Consider the following 20,077-nt stretch of genomic DNA (forward strand, 5'->3'; position numbering starts at 1 on the left):
CTCAGCATGAGGTAACATCTCCTCCCATTGTTTAGGGCTTTTTGTGCTAAGGTTTGGAGTAGGGTTCCTAAGGTTCTATTGGTGACCTCAGTTTGGCCGTCGGTTTGGGGATGGCTAGAGGTACTAAATTTGAGCTATTAGTTCCCATCTTCTTCCATAGTGTAAGCTAAAAGTGACTTAGGAACTTGGAATCACGATCACTCACCATTGATTTAGGAACTCCATGCAAACGAACAATGTCCCTGAAATAAAAGTTAGCAATAAACACATCATCATTAGTAGTGATAGAGGACTATCTACAATCTCATCATCTCCATTCAAGGATCCGAAGCTTATTTCTATGGTGGCCGCCCTAACTTTATGTGAGATCTTAAATTCTAAAAGTCCTGCTTCTACTATATCCATTGATGAAGAGTCCTTGATAAACTATGTTAAATAGTTTCCCCATGTTACTTAGTTTCCTTAGTTTTATTTTCATTAGTGACGAGTTGTAAGAGTCTTAGTGTGGTTGGAGTCTTTATTGCTTTTGTGGTTTTTCGGGTATTTGTTTTAGGACACAAATATTGTTAAATTGAGTCATGTAAGGAAGCATTTAAAATGCTGTATATGGAGGTTGTTAGGAGTGTTCAACCACTTCCACATGATTAGCAACAAGTAAGGAAGACAAGCCTTTAAAATCGGAACCACTTCCTATCTCTAAGACGCCTCATTCAAATCAGACGAGTGCTTATGGATGTTTGCTCCTATTTTTGTGGCCTTGATCCCGATGTCTTGCCGTGCAAGTCTATGGTATCAAAGATCATAACTCCTCACTCCAGATGTGCCTATAATCAAGGAAAAATGCAGCAAAGAGTGGAGCTAGTTGAATCCCCACAAACGGCTAAGTGTAGCATTATTGTTGCACGATTTAGAACATGTGTGTAGTGGTAGTTATGTTAGTTTGTTTTTACAATTTTAATTATGTCAAAAATATCAGAAAAGGCTTGTAAGACTTGTATAAATACCAAGAAATGCAATGAGAAAGGGTATCAAGTTTTATGACCAACAAAATACAAGTGTGTATTAATCTTTGTTTTCTTTGGCATTTTTTGGATTGGAAACTTATAAATTCGTCCTTTGCTGATGCAGATGCAAAGGCACTTGTTCTACATGAACGTATTGACGTGATCATGGATACTCTAGGGTTTGAACTCAAGGGAAATAATCAAGTCTTGGCATGTGTGGTGACATGGCTCATGAAAGATGGCGTGGGGATGGAGTAACGAAGAGTCCTAGTTCTATTAGGGTTTGTTCTGGCTTGCTACATAGAATCCTAGTTATGTTAGGATTGCTATGATATTTTATCTATAAGCCGAAAATCAAGAGTTGGATGAAACTCAAGAAGAAGATGAAAGATAAGTTTCTACCTTCCACTTATACTCTTGATTTATATAACCAACTATCTGATTTATCTTAGGATCATAAAGGTGTTGAAAGTAATATTCATGAATTTGAGAAACAGATGATGAAATTAGATGTTCAAGAAAGGGAGTTGCAAACTATGGCTCGGTTTTTAGGTGGTTTGGAGAAAGACATTTAAAGGAAGTTGGAGCTGCAACCTTATTCTACTTTGGATGAACTTTTCAAGTTTGCTTTGAAGGTGGAAAGACATCAAAAGGAGAAGGAGAAGAAGACGTTTGTTAAGGGAACTTCTTACAACAAGGGAAGTTCGAATGTGAAGCCATCTTATGCACCTCCTTACACTCCAAAGGGGTATACTTCGAAGGCCATTGATAAAGAGAAGAAAGTGGCCAAAGAGTCCTTTAAGAAATCTGATGTGAAGTGTTTTAAGTGTCATAGTTATGGTCATTATCAAGCTCAATGCCCAAACAAAAGGGTAATGACTCTAATTGATATTAAAAACAATGATGAAGCACTTGGATTTCAAGAAAACTTGAAGATGAATCCAAGAAGGAGATCGAAATTGAAGAAGAAGTTGAGGTGGGAGAAGTAACTCAAGGTGATCACTTAGGCCTTGTTCTAAGAATATTTCTTCATGCTAAGGAGGCTGAATTGATTCCATCTCAAAGGGAATAAATTTTCCAAACAAAGTGCTTGGTTGGAGGGAAGATTTGCTCGATGATTATTGATGCTGGGAGCTGCGCTAATGTGGGATCATCAACCATGGTGGAAAAGCTCAATCATCCTACCTTCAAAAATCCTAAACCATATAAGCTTCATTGGCATAATGATGGCAATTATATGGAGGTAACAAAACAAGCTTTAATTAGCTTTTATTTTGGTGATTCGTATAAGGATGAATTTCTTTCTGATGTTTTGCCTATGGATGCATCTCATATATTGTTAGGAAGACCATGGCCATCTGATAAAGAAACTGTGCATAATGGTAGGGATAATACTTACACTTTCATGCATAATCGAAAGAAAATTGTGCTTAGTCCTAGTAAGCCATGTTTGAATACACCTAAACCAAAAACAACACAATCTAAAACACAAAACAAAGAAACCTTATCCTTTCGAAATGTCAATTAGATAAAGTTGTGGAAATGGGAAGGTTATATATTTGTTGTTGTTAGATGAAATTGATGTTAATCCTATTGAAATACAAGAAATGGTTAGGCCATTAGTGAGGGAGTTTGGTGATATTATTCCTAAAGACCTTCCATTTGGTTTAGCCCCTAGTAGATGTATTGAATATCAAATTGACTTGATTCCTGGAGCACCATTACCTAGCAAGCCAGCTTATAGATGTAATCCTGCAGAAGCTAAAGAGTTACAATGCCAAGTTAGTGAATTGTTAGCTAAAGGGTTCGTACAAGAGACTCTTAGTCTATGTGATGTGCCTGCTATTTTCATTCTAAAGAAGGATGGTTCTATGCGTATGTGTGTAGATTGCATGGCCATCAATAATATTACCGTTAAGTATATGTATCCTATACCTAGACTTGATGATTTGTAGGATGAATTACATGGTTCCACTATATTTTCGAAGATAGACTTAAGAAGTGGCTACCATCAAATTCGAATTAAGGAAGGTGATGAATGGAAAACAACTTTTAAAACTAAGAGTGGTTTGTATGAATGGTGTGTGATGTTATTTGGGCTGACAAATGCTCCTAGTACTTTCATGAGACTTATGCACGAGGTACTAAGGCCCTTCATTGGTATATTTGTTGTTTATTTTGATGATATTCTTGTTGATAGTCAAAGTGAACAGGAACATCTACTGCATCTAAAGAAGGTTTCCTTAAGCTAATAGAAAAGAAGATGTATGCAATGATGGAGAAGTGTGAATTCTTCACTTATAGTGTGACATTTCTTGGATTCATAGTATCTTCTAATGGCATTTCTATGGATGAATCCAAGGTGGAAGCAATCAAGTGTTGTCTAGTTCCTAAAACTATTACAGAGGTTCGAAGTTACCATGGTTTAGCTTCTTTTTACAGGAGATTTATCAAGAACTTTAGTACCATCTTGGCGCCATTGACTGAATGCATCCAAAAAAGGGTCTTTTTATTTGAACTCCAGCAGCACAAGAAGCATTTGAGCAATTGAAGAGTATGCTTAGTAAGGCTCTTGTTCTAGTCTGACCTTATTTCAAGAAGAAGTTGGAGGTTGAATGTGATGCTAATGGTGTGGGAATTGGAGCTGTTTTACAATAAGATGGGCGTCCCATAGCATACTTCAGTGAGAAATTAAATCAGTCCAGACTCAACTACAACATTTATGATAAGGAGTTCGATGCTATTGTTCATGCTTTGACTCATTGAACTCATTATCTCAGACCAGCTTACCTCGTGCTTCACTCAGATTATCAAGCCTTATAGTACATTAATGGCCAACACAAGCTCAGTCCTAGACATGCAAAATGGGTGGAATTTCTTCAGTCCTTTTATCTTGTTTCAAAATATAAAACTAAAGTTTCTAACATTGTTGCATATGCTCGTGTTCTTGGCTTTAGTCATCTTAAAGATTTATATTATGAAGATCAAGATTTCTCAATATTAATAGAAGCATGCAAGGATGAATCTCGGAGCTTATTGATATGGATGCAAAGGCACTTGTTATACATGAGCATATCGACTTGATCATGGACACTCTAGGGTTTGAATTCAAGGGAAAGAATCAAGTCTTGGCATGTGTGGTGACATGGACCATGGAAGGTGGCATGGGAATGCAGTAAAGAGGAGTCCTAGTTCAGTTAGGATTACTTCTGTTGTAGATGGTGTTGAGGCTGCTCCACCATTGATGGTTGTCAAATATTCGAAACTCATCCATTTGGTGGGTGATTGTATCTTCCTTATTAAACTTGATGAGTTAGATGCTTCTACTAAGGGAGTCTATGATTTGAATCATTAAGTTAGATCATTTTCATTGTTGTTCTTTTTCATTGTTGTTCTTTTTCCTCGAATAAGTTAGAAAGTTAGAGTCCTTAAATCCATAAGACTGTCTTGTTTTTCCTTTGAGTTATTTCGTCCCTACATGTATTTCATGTTAGTTGTTTCGAGTTGTATTGATTTAATCAAAGTTTCCTTTTAAGCATGACGAATTCCTGGATTAAGATGTAATGAAACAAGTTAAATGAAGCTAAGAAAGGACGTCCAAGGAAGGAGCATATGCAACGTGATTATGGCTAGAACATAGGAGTTTGTTAAGCTCCTTGATCACACGTCTAAACTGCAACAACTTTCCTTCTATCAAGGCGTGCAAGAGTGGAGTTAAGTGATGCTTGAAGTACGTGAACAGCAGCAACAAACACACGTTCAAGAAGGGAGTAAGGCGCCACCATAATAGGAGAAGTTGTTACTTCCCATGCACGCTGGCAACTAGCCGTTGTGACCTAGTTGGTTGCTTGTTTCGTTGGTCACTTCTACCTTGTCTTAAGCCATGATTCGAACATGTAATAGTGGATAGTTAAGTTATTAATTTCCTTAATTATTTTGTTTACAAAAATCATAAAAACTTAAGTTTTAATAGTATATAAATAGTCGGATGAAATGAAAACATGACTTTTATGAGTTAACAAAACTGAGTGTTTATCCTTTTGCTAATTACTTTGTGCTCTTGGATTGAAGTTCGAGTATTAGTGCCTATGCTTGAAAAACCTTGGCAAGTTAGTTTGTGTTCTTATGAGCTTTTAATTTGCTTAGTGGTGTGACTTATCTAAGTAGCTCAAAAGAGAGCCATTCATTCGAGCTTGTGAATTCAAGTGTTCGAGTGTTTCCTATTGTTTCTTCTTGTGTAATTCGAGTGTTACTCTAATTATACAACATCTTGGTATTAGAGCTAAGCTTAAATACTAACCATTTCAATCACCCTTAGACCCAAACACATTCCCAACCTTCGTCCCAAACAAACACCATAAACCGCAAACACAAAACATCCCGATTGAACTAGTTTTAACCATGGGAGATGAAATGAATCCCACTGCCAATTGGCGTGAGATAATGAGGATCTTAGAAGAAGAAAGGAGATAAAGTGATGTAATATTGGCCTTGTTACAAGACCAAGTAAGGTAGCTCTTAGTGAAACTCAATCAGGAACGATAATGATGTGATAATTCGGATGATGCAAGTGACATAACCTTGCGTCCTAGAAGGCCTAACCATCGACCTTCTAATGATATTAATGAAGGATTTATGTCCTCGACTTAAATGCAATTACTAATTATATAATGGATCGTATTATGGAGATAATAAATTCGTTCTATTGGGTCGTCTATACATCTTGCTAGAGAAAGCTATAGAACTTCGGGTTAGTAAATTATAAACCCGAAGCCCAAAATAATGGATCCTATAAGGTCACACATTATACTTGAATCAACAAAAGAAGCCTAGATCCTATAAGGGCCCTAGGGGTGGCCGCCCAAAAGGTAAAAGGAGAGGGGTTATTGCTAACCTAAAAGATATTATATATTGGGTTAGGCAGTAAATAACATATATTAGATATTTCTTATAATTCTTCTCTCTCCTATTCTCTCAAAAGTCACGTACTATACTCCATAAACTTGAAGAAGTTTTCTTCCTTCTAACTAGCATTGGTGGAGTGTCGATCTGGGTTGGTGGACCAAGTAGAGGAATCACATTTGAGGTTCTTTATCCGGGTTATTCAAACTTTGTGGAATTCGCGCTACAAAGGTAAATTTAAACTTATATGTGATTCTTGATAGTATATGCATGTGATCCTGTTTTATGTGCTTATGAATCAGATTCATGAAATTCCGCTTATAGTACTTATAGAATCCTACAATTAAGGTTGATATACCTGATTATGATGGTGATGCAGGAGCATCTAGCTTAAACAACCAAGGTCTTCTTTTACATGATCATAAGGAGAATATGGTGAAGGAAGTACAATTTCTAAGCTTAACTAGCTCGATTTGTCCTAAAACTCTACTTAAGCATCTTAATTAGGTTAATCTTTTGTTAATCTCTTCTTGAGCAAGATTAATTAGTACTAATGATACCTTAATCATCATTATGTATTGGTAATCAAGTTTAGTAAGTGATTAACTAGCCTAATTACATGTTTAAGTTAAGCTAATAATGTTTTAAAGCTAAGCTAGCTTATCTTCTATGTCATCCGAAATTAAACAAGCTTAGGAAGATGTTTTTGCTGCCATTTTCAAGCCACCTCCAGCTTATTGAAGACTTAGGGGAGTGTAGAAGACCATGTGAAGTTCACATGGGCTAAAGTAGCCATAACAAATGAAAGGAGAGTGCTTCATGCCAAGGAAAGCCAAGCTGCCCAGCTCCAGCGTCCCAGCAGCCTTCACTTTGAAGCTTTTGGGCATCAATGATTTCTTCTGCAAATGGCTCAAGCTTTTGGGGATATTTAGTTTAAGAAATTTATTTTAATATTCCATTGGTAGTTTTTCTGATTTCCAACTTCCAATAGGGTAGCTAAGCTATTTTGTAGGAGTTGTGCTTTAATAGTTGTAATATTTGTTTCACTTAGTTTATTGTCCTAGTTGGCATAGAAATAGTCGTCCAAATGAGCTGATTTTTGGATATGTTGTAAAAATATATGTTAACTTTGTACTCCTTTTGGAATTAGATCAATTGAATTGAAAGTGAAACTTTTATGCCCAAAATACTAAGCTGTGTGCTAAGTGTTTCTCTCGGTCAGTTTAGACCTTTTATCAAACCTTTGCTAATTGCTTCATCTAAACGTTGATTTAGTGATTGAATCACAAAGTAGACTCAAACTAGAAGCTCATTGTTATAGTTTGGCCTTTGATTGGTGGTAATTTGGTTGTGGAAAGTGGTGGTTGTTCAACTAGTTTGAACCGGTTTGATACATGTTTCTTATCTTTGTTCTTTGTCAATTCAAATGCTCTTGTTATCTTAATCAATATGCATCATTTGGTATCAGAGCTGTAGGTTGATTAAGAGCATTCAAATTCATCCCATAAACACATTAAACACACTCCTGAAAGCTAAACACAATCCCCCCCCAAAACCGAACCTATTCTAGCCCAAACACACTTCTTTTCTTTCTTTCTAGCCTAACTTTCATTGAGGTTGAATCAATCATGAGTGGAGGTGAAGAAAATCAGTTTAGAAGGGGTATGAACATGAGTGAAGCTAGGTTGGTAGGAGTGGAGAATCAAATAGCCACTTTGAGTGAGCAAATGGCTAATTTGATGACAGTTGTGAGAGAGGGGTTTAGAGGACCATTAAGGAGAGAAAATGTGGAGGATGAAGGTGTAGCTTATGATAGTGATGAGGAGGTTGTCTCTGAGTCTTCAAGGACTAGGAGAAAGCCACGAAAAGTTGATGATTTTAGAGACATTAAGTTAGAAGTTCCTGAGTTTGATGGAAACCTTAATCCAGATGTTTATTTGGAGTGGGTTTCAAGGTGTGATAGATCTTTGAACTTAAGGAGTATGATGATGCTAAAGTTTAAAGTTGTGTAGCTAAGCTAAAGGGGTATGCATCCCTTTGGTGGGAGAATGTTGTTTTAGCTGAACTAGAAACAAAGCCTAAAATCAAGAGTTGGATAAAACTTAAGAAAAATAGAGAAGTTTTTACCTTCACTTAACTCTTGATTTATATAACCAATTGCTGAATTGTCTCAAGACATAAGGGAGTGAACATTACATCATGATTTGATGAAAATTGTATGATGAATTGATGTTCAAGAGAGGAGCAAACATGTCAGTTTCTAGGAGGTTAAAAAGACATTAGGAGGAAGGTGGAGTTCAACTTATTCTACCTTAGATGAACTCTTTAAGTTAGCTTTAAAGTTGAAAAACACTTAAGGAGAAGAAGAAGAAACCTTTTGTGAAGAGGAACTACCTATTCTAAGGGAGTTTCAATGTTAAAACACCATACACATCTCCTTACACCTAAAGTGGTGGTTGAAGTGTTGATAAAGGGAAGAAAGTAGTGGAATGAAACCTCAAAAAAATCTGATGTGAAGTGCTTTAAGTGTCATGGTTATGGTCATTATCAAGCTCAATGCCAAAAAAGAGTAATGACTTTAATTGACATTAAAAACATTGAAGAATCACTTGAACATGAAGGAAACAAGAAGAGGAGTCGAAGAGGAGGCCGAAATGAAGAATTTGGAGGTTGGAGAGGTGACTCAAGGTGATCATTTAAGCCTTGTTTTAAGAAGAGTTCTTCATGCCAAAGAAGCTGAATTGTTCCATCTCAAAGGGATCAAATCTTTCAAACAAATGCTTGATTGGAGGGAAGATATGTTCGATGATCATTGATGGAGGGAGCTGCACCAATGTCGCCTCATCTTCTATGGTGGACAAGCTCAATCATGCTACTTTCTCACATCCAAAACCATATAAGCTTCATTGGCTTAATGATGGCAATTGTGTGGAGGTAACAAAACAAGCTTTAATTAGCTTTTCTTTTGGTGATTCTTATAAGAATGAAGTTTTATGTGATGTATTACCTATGGATGCATGTCATGTACTCTTAGGTAGACCTTGGCAATCTGATAAAGAAACCTTGCATAATGGTAGGACTAATACTTACACTTTCATGCATAAAAGAAGAAAATTGTACTTAGTCCTAGTAGCCATGGCCGAATCTTCTAAACCAAAAACAACACTCACCTAAAACACAAAACAAAAAAACCTTAATCTTCTAAACCTCAACTTGATAAAGCTGTAGAAAAGGGGAAGGTTATGTATTTGTTGTTGTTATTGGATGAAAATGATGAAACCTTAATGAAGTGCACGAAATGGTTAGCCTTTAGTGAAGGAGTTTGGTGATGTTTTTCCTATTGATCTTCCATGTGGTTTACCCCCTAGTAGAGGAATTGAACACCAAATTGACTTGATCCTGGCGCCCTTTACCTAATAAACCAGCTTATAGATGTAATCCTGAAGAAGCTAAGGAGTTGCAAAAACAAGTTAGTGAATTGTTAGCTAAAGGATTTGTGCAAGAAAGTCTTAGTCCATGTGCTGTGCCTGTCATTTTGGTTCCAAAGAAGGATGGTTCTATGAGGATGTGTGTAGATTGCAGAGCTATTAACAACATAACAGTTAAGTATAGGTATCCAATACCTAGACTTGATGATTTGCTTGATGAGTTACATGGTTCCACTATATTTTCGAAGATTGATTTGAGAAGTGGTTATCATCAGATTAGAATCAAAGAGGGTGATGAATGGAAAACAGCTTTTAAAACTAAGAGTGGTTTGTATGAGTGGCGTGTGATGCCATTTGGTTTGACAAATGCTCCTAGTACTTTCATGAGACTTATGCACGAGGTACTCAGGCCCTTCATTGGTATCTTGTTGTTGTTTATTTTGATGATATTCTTGTGTATAGTCAAAGTGAACAGGAACATCTAGTGCATCTCAAGAAGGTTTTCCTTAAACTAAGGGAAAAGAAGCTGTATGCAAAGATGGAGAAGTGTGAGTTCTTTACTTCAAGTGTGACATTTCTTGGATTCATAGTGTCATCTAATGGCATTTCTATGGATGAATCTAAGGTGGAAGCAATCAAGTCATGGCCAGTTCCTAAATCTATCACTGAGGTTCGAAGTTTCCATGGTTTAGCTTCTTTTTACAGGAGATTTATCAAGAACTTTAGCACCATATTGGCGCCATTGACTGATGTATCAAGAAAGGGTCCTTTATTTGGACTCCTGCAGCACAAGAAGCATTTGATCAATTGAAGAAATGCTTAGTAAGGCTCCTGTTCTAGCCTTACCTGATTTCAAGAAAGTGTTTGAAGTGGAGTGTGATGCAATGGCGTGGGCATTGGAGCTGTTTTCAACAAGGAGGGCGTCCCATAGCCTATTTCAGTGAGAAGTCAATCAATCTAGACTCAACTACAGCACTTATGATAAGGAGTTCTATGCTATTGTTCGTGCCTTGACTCATTGGACTCATTATCTCAGACCAGCTCATTTGTGTTACTTCAGACCATCAAGCTTTGAAGTACATAAATGGACAACATAAGCTCAGTCCAAGACATGCAAAATGGGTGGAATTCCTTCAGTCCTTTGATTTTGTTTCAAAATATAAAACTGGAGTTTCTAACATTGTTGCAGATGCTTTATCAAGGAGGCATTCTATGCTTTCTTTAATGGAGGCTCGTGTACTTGGCTTTAGCATCTTAAAGATTGTATTATGATGATCCAGATTTCTCTTTATTGTTAGAAGCATGCAAAGAAGGATCTCATGGAGCTTATTCATTGCAAGATGGCTTTCTTTTTCGAAACAACAAGCTTGTTCCCTAAATGTCATTAAGGGATTTGCTAATCAAGGAGGTTCATGGAGGAGGACTAGCAGGACACTTTGGCATTAACAAAACTGTTGATGTATTGCAGGAACACTTCTATTGGCCGAAACTTGCAGGAGATGTTCATGCATTCTAGCTCGATGTTCTATATGTCAAAAGGCTAAAAGTTCCTTTCATCAAGGACTTTACACGCCCCTACCTGTTCCAGTTCAACCATGGGAAGATGTGAGCATGGATTTCATTGTTGCTCTACCTAGACCTCAAAGGCAAAAAGATGCAATCATGGTGGTGTAGATAGATTCTCTAAAATGGCTCATTTCATTCCTTGTAATAAAACTGATGATGCTATTCATGTTGTTGATTTGTTCTTTAAAGAAATAATTAGACTTCATGGAGTCCTAAGTCTATTGTTTCTGATAAAGATGTAAAGTTTCTTAGCTATTTCTGGAAGACATTGTGGAAGCTTTTAGGTACTAAGTTGCTGTTTAGTACTACTGCTCATCCTCAAACTGATGGCCAGACTGAGGTGACCAACAGGACATTAACTATGCTGCTAAGGACACTTGTGAACAAGTCTCAAAGGGATTGGGATCTAAAGCTAGCTCATGCTGAGTTTGCTTACAATAGATCACCAACTTATGCTACTAAACATTCACCATTTGAGGTAAATTATGGGATTAATCCTTTAAGTCCTATTGATTTACTTCCTTTCCTATTGAAGCACATAGTAGCAAGAAGAGCTGAAGTGAAAGCAAAGAAATGAAGCAACTTCATCAGCAAATTCGAACCAGAATAGAGAAGGTGAATGAAGCATACAAGGTTCGAGCAAACAAGCAAGGAAGGAAGTTCTTTACAAGCCAGGTGATCTAGTGTGGTTACATCTAAGGAAGGAAAGATTTCCTACAAGGAGGAAGAACAAGCTAATGCCACGAAGTGATGGCCTTTCAAAGTGCTAGAGAAGATCAACAACAATGCATATAAGATAGAATTGCCAGATGAAATGGGAAACATCTATGCAACATTCAATGTTGGTGATTTAGCTCCATATATTGCAGATGAATTTGAATTACAAGAAGACCTTTTCGAACCTGAGGAGAATGATGCAGGAGCATCTAGCTTAACAACCAAGGTCTTCTCTTTACATGATCAAGGAGAAATGGTGAAGGAATCAATTTCTAAGCTTAACTAGCTCGGTTTGTCCTAAAACTCTACTTAAGCATCTTAATTAGGTTAATCTTTGTTAATCTCTCTTAAGCAAGATTAATTAGTACTAATGATACCTTAATCATCATTATGTATTGGTAATCAAGTTTAGTAAGTGATTAACTAGCCTAATTACATGTTTAAGTTAAGCTAATCATGTTTTAAAGCTAAGCTAGCTTATCTTCTATGTCATCCGAAATTAAACAAGCTTAGGAAGATGTTTTTGCTGCCATTTTCAAGCCACCTCCAGCTTATTGAAGACTTAGGGGAGTGTAGAATACCATATGAAGTTCACATGGGCTAAAGTAGCCATAACAAATGAAAGGAGAGTGCTTCATGCCAAGGAAAGCCAAGCTGCCCAGCTCCAGCGTCCCAGCAACCTTCACTTTGAAGCTTTTGGGCATCAATGATTTCTTCTGCAAATGGCTCAAGCTTTTGGGGATATTTAGTTTAAGAAATGTATTTTAATATTACATTGGTAGTTTTTCTGATTTCCAACTTCCAATAGGGTAGCTAAGCTATTTTGTAGGAGCTGTGCTGTAACAGTTGTAATATTTGTTTCACTTAGTTTATTATCCTAGTTGGCATAGACATAGTCGTCCAAATGAGCTGATATTTGGACATGTTGTAAACATATATGTTAACTTTGTACTCCTTTTGGAATTAGATCAATTGAATTGAAAGTGAAACTTTTATGCCCAAAATACTAAGCTGTGTGCTAAGTGTTTCTCTCGGTCAATTTAGACCTTTTATCAAACCTTTGCTAATGCCTTCATCTAAATGTTGATTTAGTGATTGAATCACAAAGTAGAATCAAACTAGAAGCTCATTGTTATAGTTTGGCCTTTGATTGGTGGTAATTTGGTTGTGGAAAGTCGTGGTTGTTCAACTAGTTTGAACCGGTTTGATACATGTTTCATATCTTTGTTCTTTGTCAATTCGAATGCTCTTGTTATCTTAATCAATATGCATCAGATGGAAACTTGATCCTGCTAAATTTATTGAATGGATTAGAACCATTGAAAGAGTATTTGATTACAAGTAAGTCCCGGCGGACAAGAGAGTGAAACTTGTAGCATTGAAATTGAGGAAGTATGCCTCAACTTGGTGGGCGAGTGTGTGTGCCAAGAGAGAATGATTGGGAAAGGAGAAAGTAAGGAGTTGGGAGAAGATGAAGAAACCTCTCAAACAGAAATTATTGCCAAATAACATACTATGTGTAAGAGAATTTCTCAAAGTTCCATCACCTTAATCACGGAACTAAAATGGTTCAAGAGTATGCGAGAGAGTTCAAGGCTTACATCATGAAATGTGATGTAATGGAGGATGAGCCTCAAACATTAGTGCATTTCTTAGGAGGCTTGGACCCTTCTATTGCAAATGTGGTTGAGTTTCACTCATACTCAACTTTAGAGGAGGTAGTTCTGTTAGCTCACAAGGTGGAACGCCAAAACAAAACTAAATCAAAGGGTAAGTGGGAGTCTTCTTGTCCCTTTACTAAAACCAGCCCATACACTAAGCCAAACACAACCCTTTCTAAACCAAACACATCCTACACTTCTAAACCACCCCAAAAGAATGAAACCAAACCAAATACCCCAGCCACCCCTCAAAGGTGTTATAGGTGTCAAGGACTAGGGCACATTGCTTCTGAGTGTCTTAATAAAAAGGTTGTCCCCCTCGCGGAGTACGAGTCAGTGGAGGAGGGATATGAAGAGGAGGAGGAAGAAGGGTGCTATGTGGGGCAAATGAAGGTGAATGTCTAGTGGTAAGGAGAGAACTCTTAGTGGTCCAGCTACTAATGAAGATCAATTGCAACGGGAGGCCATCTTTCGTATAAGATGTACTATAGGCGGCAAAGTTTGGTCATTGATCATTAATGGAGGCAGTTGTACTAATGTAGCTTCCCAAACCTTGGTAACTAAGCTGAACCTAAACACTACCCCTCACCCTAACCCCTAGGTGAATGAGTGGCTAAACCAAGGCAAAGGAATACATGTTTCCTCATGTATGTTGTTGGCTTTCACCATAGGAAAGGAGTATAATGTAGAGTTGTGTGTGATATGATTCCCATGGATGCGTGTCATGTCCTATTAGGGAGATTGTGGATGTTTGATAGGAAGGTGTTTCATGATCTCTATAAGAATACCTATGTCTTTGTGAAGAATCAAAAGAAGATTGTACTAACCCCCTTGTATCCGAGATAAAAGGAACATCTTCGCAACCAAACCAAGAAGCCTATGTCCTTAAGCACTCTCATCAAAGCATCCTACAATGAATACGAAACATTTCGGGAATTCATATTGAGTGGTTTAGCTGAAAAACCAACCCTACCAATCGTGCCTAAGAAGAATGGTGAGTAGCGCATGTGTGTTGATAGTAGAGCCATCACCAAGATTACTATAAAGTATCATTTTCCTATTCCTAGGTTAAATGATCTTTTACATGATTTACATGGTTTGGAGGTATTCTCAAAGATAGACCTAAGGAGTGGCTATCACCAAATTCGAATCCATGAAGGGGATAAGTGGAAAACTGCCTTTAAGACAAAGGAAGGCTTGTATGAGTGGCTAGTGATGCCATTTGTTTTGTCAAATGCACCAAGTACATTTATGAGGTTGATGAACCAAACCTTGAAACCCTTTCTTGCACTAGTGCATAATTGGCCTAAAGTATCACCACAAAAGTGTTACTTAAAGGTCTAAAAGTGTTGCTTTAGGTCATATGTAACATTTTTGTAATGAAAAATCTGCCCGTGCTATCTATTATCTAAGGTAACACTTTCTAATGCTAATGTTTCACTTTCTCAAGTGTCACTCAAAATTCTCTAACGTAACACTTTTTTTAATCTAATGTAGCATTTTTACACTGTTACTAATAATATTTTATGTAACACTTTTTCGTCCATAGTAGCATTTTCTATTTCATCTCTTGATTTATAGTAACACTTTGTTCAATATTATGTATCCTTTTAAATTAGCATATGTAACACTCTATTAGATATTTGACAACACTTCTTATCAACTAGTTTTATAGTGTAACACTTCTATTTCACATATCTTATAGTAACATTCTTTAATTTATCGGCATATATACAATGATAATAATAGTAAAACTTATAAACGTAATGATTGAAGAGGAAATAAAATGATATATTGATATAAATGAGTAGAAATACTCAACGACCATTGTAAAAAATGAGCCAAAGAGTATACTCAATCGAAAACATACTATTGCATCCAAAATATAAATAGTTAATCTGAAAATTAAATCATAAAATCATAATATATATATATATCTCTCCTTAAATAAACAACAATGTGAGAGGAAGTTCTTTAAAGTAATTCACAACTTACATTTATTTATGTAGTTAAACTCACACACTAATTTACCTTAGTGAACACTAGTCAAATAGTCCACTTTATTATATTATCCCATTTATAGTTATCCAACTAAAAATACATTATTAAACATGTATTCACTAATCTAACCCATAGTCAGGTAAACTAACTTCCTTGCTCTTTATATAATTACTAAGAACTAGTTGATTCTCTTTCTAACTTCATGTGAGTAAACTAATTAAATTCATTTACTGTTAAAGTCTACTCAAATAATTATTTTCAAACACTATTGAACAATTCCAACCGATACTCTTCCATTTTAGAAGCTAATCCTTTTAATCCATTAGTACATCTTAGTGTAAGCTTTCATCGAAATGATACCTTCTTTGTGCTTTACGAAACCAATAGTAGAAAACCATTCTAGTTACAAGTAAATCATTATCACAATAACAACAACCATAATACCCAAGAATCATTCCCCACTAATCAGAGTTATAAATAAACTAATGGAACTAACATCCTTATTACAATCTCCTACATTACTATATTAACATTTCTGATTCAGTCACATAAAGAACTAATTACAATCCCATACCTAAAGTCCATAATCTTAAAGTTGTCTCAATATCAATTCCTTCACATCAAGTAGTGATACAACATATTCAACCTAACTAAGAAATCTTAGTAAGTTTAATTAAAATTCTGTGATCAACAGACAACTAAATTATCCGTCCCATTCCCTAATAATAGTCTTCTATGTATAAATCATCACGTTTCAACTCCATAACCCAATCCCATCATTTCACCGCAATTATGTTAATGGATATCAATAACCATCACTCAATAAAACTCATTTCAAGAATTAGTTCAATTCACTTTCTTAGTATAAACCAGTTCAATAATCTAAATGACAATTTCTAATTAAGAACATTATCCAATTGTATAACTTACTATTCAATATAACTAGAATAAGGCTTCCCATTAATCAAATGAAACTAGTATGTTTTATTGAACTAACTTAAGAAGTTCCAATCATAATTCTTTACCATAACCAACAGCACATCCACTATGTTTATTAGTAAATTGACGGAACTATTCCAATTTGAGTTCATCACAACCAAAATACCATATTTACTCAATCAAACAACACAAATACAAATCAAGTTGAAATATCAATTCACAAGCAACACTATTTAACATCATCAACCATAATCATAGCAACACTAACCACCACCCAAACAACAACTACCATAACAACCCATCACCAACAACAACACATCCTTAATAACAAAAAGAGTGCATCACCACCTTCACCACCAACACCAACAACCACAATAAAAACCACAACCGCTACCACTAAAATAACCATAACAACAATACATACCCCCACATCAATACCACATCAACAATCTGCATAATTCCACATTCATATGCTCAACTAGCACAATATCACCATCACAACATAAGTTGATCAACCATAATATCTTAATTAATATACTAATCAAAATTTTAAACCCTAATAATGTAAAACTCAATTCAAAATAGAGATACAAGGGTTAGTACCTTGGGAATGTAAACAACAAGAAATTGAGGTGTGACAAACACCACCTCTTTGCCACACTGGACGGAAACGACGGTGGCGGCAACAACACCACGACGAAGGACAGAGAAAGTGCACACCACCATCAGCGCACAAAAAGACAGGAGCAGGGGAGGGAGAAATCGACATCAACAATGACACAACTCTAGTCACGAACAAAGGAAAGAGAACGCAGGTAGACGCGCCCTCCAGCGAGCAGAATTCAGCGGCGAGGCAAGGCGGTGCGACGCCGACACAACGAAGGACTAGGCCAAGGCGGCAGCACCGACGTGCGAGAGAAGGCTCGGTGAGTGAGAGAGATTTGGGTGGGGGTTTTGTTTTTTTTTTTTTTGTGGGTGATTGTATTTTCCTTATTAAACTTGATGAGTTATATGCTTCTACTAAGGGAGTCTTTAGTTTTATTCATTAAGTTATATTATTTTCATTGTTGTTCTTTTTCATTGTTGTTGTTTTTCCTCGTATAAGTTAGAAAGTTAGAGTCCTTAAATCCATAGGAGTGTCTTGTTTTTCCTTTAAGTTATTTCGTCCCTACATGTATTTCATGTTAGTTGTTTCAGGTTGTATTGATTTTAACACAGAGTCATTGTAAGCATGACAAATTCCTAGCTTAAGATGTAATGAAACAAGTTAAATTAAGCTAAGAAAATACGTCCAAGGACGAAGCATATGCAATGTGATTATGGTTGGAAAATAGGAGTTTGTTAAGCTCCTTGATCACAAGTCTAAACTGCAACAACTTTCCTAATATCAAAGGCGTGCAAGAGTGGAGTCCAAGTGATGCTTGAAGTACATGAACAGAAGCAACAAATACACATTCAAGAAAAGAGTAAGCCGCAACCATAGTAAGAGAAGGTGTTACTTCCCATGCACGTTGGCAACTAGCCGTTATGCCCTAGTTGGTTGCTTTTTTTGTTGGTCACATCTACCTTGGCTTAAGCCATGATTCGAACATGTAATAGTGGATAGTAAAGTTGTTAAATTTCTTAATTATTTTGTTTTAGAAAAAGCCGAAAAACTTAAGTTGTTATAGTCTATAAATAGTCAGATGAAATGAAAATATGACTTTTATGACTTAAAAAAACCGAGTATTTATCCTTTTGCTAATTACTTTGTGTTCTTAGATTGGAATTCGAGTATTAGTGCCTATGCTTGACTAACCTTGGCAACTTAGTTTGTTTTTTTAGGAGCTTTTAAGTTGCTTAGTGGTGTGACTTATCGAAATAGCTCAAAAGAGAGCCATTCATCGAGCTTGTGGATACAAGTGTTTGAGTGTTTCCTATTGTCTTTTCTATTATAATTCAAGTGTTACTCTAATTATACAAAAACTTCTTACTTGCTACATGAAATCCTGGTTCTGTTACGATTTCTATGTTATCATTTATATATATATCTAGTAGATAGATTTTATAGTTATATAGGATAAACATGTGATGTACATGTTATCTTAGATGTGTGATTATAGGATAGGATTAGCTTAGTTCTTATCTTATGGTTAGTTTAATTCTTATCCTAGTTTTATGCTTATCTTTAGTTGAACATGTACTCTATATAAGGGGCGTTTGTTTCATTAATAATACATAATTTTTTTTTTGTTTTAAACATACTCGTGAATATTGTTTTACTTGTGAGCTTAACTAATCAAACTATTAAAGACTTTTCAGGAGTGCTAAGTTTTTAGTGCTAAACATCTGAATTTCAGGAGTGATTTTAAGAAGTGTTTAGATTCTTGTATTCAAGTTTCAGGAGTGATCTTGGATCAAGAAAAATCCCCTTTGTTCGACAAATATCATTGAGCTGTTCGAATTCTTGGAGTTAAGTTGTTCAAGATTCGTATTTATACTTGATTATTAAGCTATTTGTATTAGTAATCATATCAAGTGGTATCACTTTTCCAGGGCGGAGAGGATATAAAGGATTCGCTTTGATCAACCAAGATCCGAGGGCATCAATAAGGTTTGAAGATTGCTAAGATTTGAAGATTACAACTAGTTCAAGACTTAATCTTGTGCTATCAAGATTCAATCTTTACGCCATAAGTTAGTAATAACAAGGGTTAAGAGTTGTTCTTACATCGAAGAATCAATCTTTCATGTACAAGATTTCAACTTTCACTTTCGAAATCCATTCTTTAAGATCAAGAAGGTGTAACAACCGTAAAAGAACACTTAACCATGGAGTCCGAGATAGATAAACTTACCAAAGCTATGCAAGCACTAGCAAAGTCGCAAATTGAGTCACAAATCCGACTCAATGAGAATACTACTACAATCAATGGGATTAGTCGTAAAATGAATAAGTTGGAGACACGCATGTATGCCCTTGCAACAATATACAAAAGAAGCTTGATCCGGATAGTGTAAGCTTCATAGGCGCCAATTCAGAGGAAGAGGAGGATGAACGTGAAGAAAGATCATCCAAGAACATATATAATGATGATTGTGGCTTAAAGTTGGATGACTACACTGTAGATAGCAATCCGGAAGACTTGTTGGAGTGCATTCGACAACTAGAGAAGGTGTGTGACTATAGGGGCTTTGATGATAAGAAAGGATTCAAGATTGCCTCCATAAGACTCATGAAATATGCTGGAATTTGGCTGAAAGCTTGAAGGCACAACATGCCAAGAAAGGTAAAGAAAAAGCTATGTTGTTGGGCAAAGTTTAAATAAAAACTTAAAGAGAAGTTCTTGCTTAGTGATTATGAACAAAAACATTTCATAAGTCTCTCTACTATAAGCCAAGACACGCTTAGTGTACATGAATACACCATAATTCGACAAAAACTAGGGCTTATATGTGACATAGAAAAGAAAGAACAGTGGAAGATTACAAGATACATCAAAGGCTTGAACCACCACATTGCCAAGAAAGTGGAAGCATCCACTTATCACTCCTTCGAGGATGTGACTAAGTTGGCAAAAAAGATCGAAGAACATGAGAAGGAAGAGAGGCTTAAGAGTTCTTACATGCCTAAGTATGGCTCTAATGCTAAGGCCAAGGCTGCAACTTCCTATTCAAAGTGGTATGAAGGACCTAAGAACCTCACCCTACCTAAAGAAGATTGAATAGTTGAGAAGCCTAAGGTGGTCGTGCCTAAGGAGAAATTTGAAGAGATGTGAAAGTGCTTCATGTGTCGAGGAAGGGGACACATAGCAAGCAATTGTCCTAACAAAAGAACCCTCACCATGAGACAATACCTAGCTTTACAAGAAGAGGGGAA

The 20,077-nt window shown here is 36.2% G+C and overlaps 1 pseudogene; it reads left to right on the forward strand.

Annotated features, from left to right (window-relative positions):
* Positions 1-2,163: 2,163 nt before the first annotated feature.
* LOC130590463 (uncharacterized) lies at positions 2,164-19,922 on the forward strand (annotated as a pseudogene).
* The last annotated feature ends 155 nt before the right edge of the window (positions 19,923-20,077 follow it).

The sequence above is a fragment of the Beta vulgaris genome, chromosome 2 (genome assembly GCF_026745355.1).
Source record: "Beta vulgaris subsp. vulgaris cultivar EL10 chromosome 2, EL10.2, whole genome shotgun sequence".
Classification (NCBI taxonomy): Eukaryota; Viridiplantae; Streptophyta; class Magnoliopsida; order Caryophyllales; family Amaranthaceae; genus Beta; species Beta vulgaris.